The sequence below is a fragment of the Medicago truncatula genome, chromosome 1 (assembly GCF_003473485.1).
Source record: "Medicago truncatula cultivar Jemalong A17 chromosome 1, MtrunA17r5.0-ANR, whole genome shotgun sequence".
Taxonomy (NCBI): domain Eukaryota; kingdom Viridiplantae; phylum Streptophyta; class Magnoliopsida; order Fabales; family Fabaceae; genus Medicago; species Medicago truncatula.
Window position 1 is genome coordinate 44,029,869 of NC_053042.1, and position 6,769 is coordinate 44,036,637.

Here is a 6,769-nt window from a genome sequence, read left to right on the forward strand (position 1 = left end):
AAATTAACTCACTTGCAAAGTTATGAGTTTAATTTTGATTACTGATGTGACAAATTCATTGAACGGTAATATGGTAAGTACCATTGTAGTTTGTAGATACCCTCCGAGTCTTAAGATCAACCGACCCTGATGAGCCACTAAACTAAACTCGTATAAACTTTTTTCTATAAAAGAAAGATAAAGATCAAATTTATAAAATAATAATAATAATAATAATAATAGTCGTGCTCGAATTGCCTATATAATACACGTTAATAATTTGTAAAAAAAATAAAATAAAAAAAAATACATATTATATCCTTACAATCTGACATTCTTCTCATTTTTGTCCTACAACAACCTAGTTACGCATGAGGCACCGACGTGGTTGAGAATCTTTTCATATGGATGTTGCCATGCGATTTCTTTTTATGACATGGCAATTTTTTGTCTCATTTTTTTTAACTAACATTAGTTGAGGAGCTCCAATAAAGAAAAAATATATGTGTAGACATAAAGACTAAAAAAGTTACCTAGAGGTTTAATTTTTTTTCAATATTTGTTGCTTATGTGTTTAGACACTAAAATAAAGTCTCCCACATAAAACTACAATTGTTTGGTAAAGGACAAATTAATTATGAACTTTTAAAAGCGTCAAAAATATATAGAAAGGGTCTACAAAGTTTCATAGCATTTCGAAGACGTTTCAAATTATTTTGATTTTTCAACTAAGACGTACAATATTGCAATTTTATTTTGAGTAAGCATATTTATACTCGGAGTCCAATTTCGTTCGCCAATTTTGCAGGCATGTTTATAACATCATATACTCACAATTTTGTTTAGAGTAAACATACATCAAAAGTTTTATATTATATTAGGGTTAATTGCTCAAATTAGGTTGCACTTTGCATTGAAATTAGAATTGGAATTAAGTTGAAAATGGATTGAACCAACAAAGCGTGACATAAGTGGTAGTTGTTTGGGGCCCTAAATCATTTAGTATGGGGTTCAATTCCTGACCAATACGTATAAATAAAAATGTTGGAAGATATCAACCTCTTAAATAAATCTCAGATACTTCAAGGGAATAAAATCTTCGTAGTTGTGCGCAAACAATCTTGAAATTAGTATAAAATTGATCAAACTTCTCCGAAATATTAGGCCAACAATGTAACTAAGAATATATTTATTCTGATTGTAATAAAATAAAATTATTATTATATTGAGCTCAGTCATGAATTGTTGAATTCTTAGACGTTTTGCCACTCAAAATTCCATCAGCGTTGCCTATGAGGCAGTACATCCAACATGCCGTTGACTTTGTCCATGGAGCTTCCATTCACAATGGAAGAAAAAAATGATGATCCCAATAGAGCATGTTGGGGTACAACATAGAGTTGAAGAGTTGTTTAAGAATCGTTTGATTCGTGAGAGTGTTAGTCCTTGTGATGTAACTGCATTCTTAGTACCAAAGAAGAAAATATGCAAGTTGAGCAGTCAACATGATCAGAGTTAAGCATTGATTCCTAATATCCAAGCTCGGCGATATGTTTGAACAATATCATTTCTAAGGTTGACATGTATAATGGGTACTAGTAATATTTAAAATTCACAGTAACGCGCTATGACTTGTACAGACATACAATTATGTCTTTCGGGTTGTCAAATGCTCCAAATACGTTTATGCACCAATGAATTAAGTACTTCGACTCCTTATTAGTAAGCATTTTTTTTTTCTTTTTTAAACCGCAAAATTTATTAAGCCAAGAAGGTGAAAAAATCACCAAAACTTGGACCATGAAGGAAAATTACAATGCGGAACACCTATCCTCCGTATACATGTGGAACCTAAACCAAGAACCTCCCAACAACTTTTGGCCTATCCACCTGCAGACAAGAGAACAGAAGCAAGCAAAAACCCCAGCCAACAGGCTGCTGCCGAGCCAAAACAACAAGCACTACCTGCTGCTGCCACAAACAGCAGAAATCAGCAGGCTGAACTGGCCAAAAAACCAGAAGAAGAAAAAAAACAGCAGCCACGACAGGCTCCCTCAGGCAAGCAAAACCAAAAAAAACTACTGTCAAACCACTACAAAACCCTTAAAACCCAAACAGCCAATTATCGCAAAAGACAATCCTTCGGGTTCCACTTCCATTCTTAAAACATACAAATCGAAGATTTAAAACGAGCCAACAACTAACGCCAAGATAAAACTTTAATTTCTTCCATAATTTCCCCTACCTCCCAAATTGAGTTATTGAAAATCTTATTATTTCTAAACCTCCAAATGAGTATGCCAAACAAGCCAAAGGCCCTTGGGAACCTTTTTATTTCTTTCCATTCCACTCCAACACTCCCATGAATGAAGAAATTCGGAGGGATTGGGAAAGAACAACCAAACCATCTCATAACCTCCAACCATACTTCCCTCGCCACCTCACAATGAAGGAAAAGATGATGAGCCGACTCTTCCTCCCTCTCACATAACGCACAAAAGGTAGGGGCATCCACAAGTAACACATTCCTCAATCTAAGATTATCTCTCGTTGGAATCCGGTTAAGAAATAACTTCCAAGAGAAAGCAATAACCTTAGAGGGAGCCGGACTCTTCCATAAACAAGCGAGCACCCGTTTATGATCTCCACTCCAAGAATCATCCATCAATAACAACCGTTCCAATTTCAAATAGGCCGATTTAGCGGAGAAAGTTCCTATCTCCTCTAAATTCCACCTCCACCTATCCTCTTCATTTCGCCAAGTCACTCCCTCCAAATCTTCCAATAAATCCGTCACAAGTTGCTCCTCCCAAACAAAAAAGTTGTCTTCTCCAAGCAAAGGTCCATTAAGGAATAATACCTCCTAAAACAAACAGTTCTCCCACACTAGCATCTTTTTGAGTTGATAAAGAGAATAATCTAGGATAGTTGAGCTTAAAATTAGTGTTTATCCCATTACCCACCCTTCTAAAAATTTCTGAAGTGAACCACCCATGCACACCAAAATCATCAAGTCTTGCTATGTCCTTCCACCACTATGAAGCATTATTAGGGACCAACACCTCCCCCCTCTAAAACACTCTGGAGACTCGGGCCATATTTCGTTTTTAAAACATCTTTCCAAAGAATTTTTTGATCATCTAACAATCTTCACCGCCACTTCGCCAAAAGACTCACATTAACCACTATAACATCTTTAACTCCTAGACCACCGTTCTTCTTTTGTTGACAAACTGAATTCCACTTAACCCAACTAATCTTCTTACCCCCACCCACTCCACCCCAAAGAAATTAATGAAATTGGGGGCCTAACTCATCCTTAAAAACCAGTTTCTAAAGTGAGGATTGTCTCCTCTATATAAACTCTTATCAAGAGTCTTATCTATATGTCCCAATTTCATTAGAAATTCTCTTTGGATTCGAACTATAATCCTCCACACCTTCATAGGCAATTTCAAATAAGAAAGGTAGAAAATTGGAATTGAATTTAACACCGAGTTAAGAAACACAATTCTTCCATCGAAACTGATTTATTTATGACTCCAAGAGTTCAGCCTCCTACTTAAAGTATCCAACACCGGATCCCAAGTTACCGTCGATCTCACACTCGCCCCAACTAGAAGACCCAAATACTTGAAAGGAAGACTTTCTTGACTACAAACCAAGAAATCACAAGCCATTGCCATGAACTCCGGTGGAACATTCACGCCAATCAAAGAACTCTTTGCGAAGTTAATCTTCAACCCCGACGCCATTTCGAAACCCCGAAGTAATGCCTTCATCGTCCAAAGATTACCAACCGTTGGTTTGCCTATGCATAAAGTATCGTCTACATATTGCAAATGAGAAACCGCCAAACCATTATTACCAACCTCAAACCCTTCAAACAAATTTAGAGCCACCGCATTCCTCATTGAACCACTAAACCCTTCCGCTACCAACAAAAACAAGAACGGTGCTAACGGATTCCCTTGTTTAAGACCTCTTTTAATACAAATCTCCTCCTTAGGGATCCCATCAACAGGAATTGACATTGTTCCACCAAACACACATGCCTTCATCCAAGACACCCACTTTGGACACATACCAACTTTTCCCATCATGTATTTCAAAAAACCCCACTCCACCGAATCATACGCCTTTTCTAAATCGACTTTAAGAATCAAACATCGACTCTTTATCTTAATTGCATGATCCATCACCTTATTCACCACCAAAACCCCATCCACCAAATGTCTACCTTTAAGGAATGCCGATTGAGATGATGAAATTATGGAATTCATCACAACCGCCAATCTTCTAGCCAGAACCTTTGCTAGAATTTTGTAAAGGGAACCAAGCAAAGAAATCGGTTGAAAATCCCTCAAAGCCATAGGGGACAAAACTTTAGGAATTAACGCAACAAAATAAGCCAACATCCCCCTCGGAAATACCTCATTACCATGAAATTGGTCAAACATAATTCTCACCTCATCTTTGATCAAGTACCAAAATTCCTTCACAAAAGCAAAATTAAATTCACTCGGGCCCGGACTTTTGTTACCATCACTATCCATTATAACCAAATCTATTTCCTCCAACGAAAAATTGGCCACCAAAGACTCATTCTCCAAATCGGATAACCTATCAAAAGGGACCCATCCAACTTTGGCCTCTCCCAAAGATTTGCAGAGACTTGATTTGTGAAATAATCCACAACCACCTTCCGAACATCACTGGCGAAACCACCCAGCTCTCATTAACTCTTAGTGCTTTAATCGAATTCCTATTGGATCTCAATTTAATACTATTATGGAAGAATTTGGAATTTGCATCCCCCTCCTTAAGCCATTTTAATGATATCTTAATCTAAGCAAAAGTTAAAAAGAACAATTATGACATATTTAACAAATACTCTAAGCTCTTTTGGACAAAAAATTCATGCCACCCTCAACAAATGCTCATTCTTAACCATTAAAGTAAATTTTCTTGGATGTATCATCACCGCTGAAGGAATAAGAGTTGGTCTAATCATGGTAGAAGCCATCAATAGTTGGCCAACTTCAAACTCTCAATGGCATAAGTTGTTTTTACAACTTAACTACATTTTACGGTAGATGCATTAAAAACTTTAGGCCGACTCTTACCCTCTTATTGATTGGATGAAAGGAGAACAATTTAAAGAATATCGCTCTTTACTCAACACATTTTGCTTGCGTCCATCTGAAATACCGAAAATATCCCTGCGTGAGTTAACTCGCGCATATTTAAAATTAACTTGATTTAAAATTACGTTTTTTTACACATGCGTGACTTAAGTCACGCTGCATGAATTTAACTTACGCAGCGTGAAGTTAACTCACGCAGGTGTTACACCCCGAGTGAGTTAACTCACGCTAGTTCAATTTCTTTTAATATGACGTGAAGTTAACTCACGCAGGTGTTACACCCCGAGTGAGTTAACTCACGCGAGTTCAATTTCTTTTAATATGAATTAATTTCTTTTAATGAGAAGGCACTTGTTAGACACTTATCTGCATGTGAAACAATGGGTTCTGCTGGTTGTATTTGCACTGATAAAACTGGAACTTTGACCACAAATCAAATGGTTGTTGACAAAATATGGATTTGTGAACAAACGAAGCCGATTAAAAGCGGAAATCGTGATGATTGAAATTTATGGAAAGAACAAGGTGATGGGAACTCCAACAAAATCAGCATTGCTTGGTTTTGGTTTGATTTTAAGAGGTGATACTAAGTTTTTCAATGATAAATATAAGATAGTTAAGGTTGAACCTTTCAATTCAACTAGCGTGAGAAAAAATTGAACTAGTTTGACTTAAGTCATGCATGTGTAAAAAAACGTAATTTTAAGTCAAATTAATTTTACACCTGCACGAGTTAACTCACGCAAAAGTAAGCTTTGGGAAGTTATAAAAGAGTTTGGCATAAACACTTGTACTAACCCTTGAAATATATACAATTTATCATTTTAGTCTCTAATTTAAAATATAGCATATACTCTATGGACTAATTATTATATTTACACAAAATTATAAACTAACATAAAATATAAACTACACTGTAGTGTGAGTGTTATAGTTTAGAGATTAAATCGATAAAAACTTCACACAACCAATCAAATTAATAATATTAAACATAATAATGACTAAATTCACACAGCCAATCAAATGAATAATATTAAACTTCTCACGCATCATTCTCAACGTGGATGGAAGTTGCCTTGGAACTCCGCAACGTGCTGGCTTTGGAGGTCTCATTAGAAATTATGCTGGTCGCTATCTTTCTGGTTTTTGTGGTTTTATTTTCAATTGGAGGACATTTTGCATCTATCATGGGTTATCTTTGGCTGGTGATATGCATATCCGAAATTGGTTTGCTATACTGACTCTCATCTCTGCATCCGTCTCATTACCAGTTCAGCCAAGAATATCACATTTATGCTGCTCTCATCCAAGATATAAAGGACATATACACCTCACCAATGTTACTATCGTTCACACCCTTCGGGAGGGAAACTAATGTGCTGATTTTTTGGCTAAAATGGGAGCTTCATCTGATCCTGATTTGTCTATCCATTTCTCTACTCCTGCTGAGATGAATGATCTTCTTAGGAATGATGCTTGGGGAACCTTCTTTCCTAGGGGCTAGTTTTTGTTTGTTTGTTTAGGCTTTTTTCTGTTTTCTTTTCCTGTTTTTTCCTTGTAATAAAAAAAAAATTGAATAATATTAAAAATAATTATGAATAAATCAAATATCTTTAATAGTATAACTGTATAAGGATTATGAT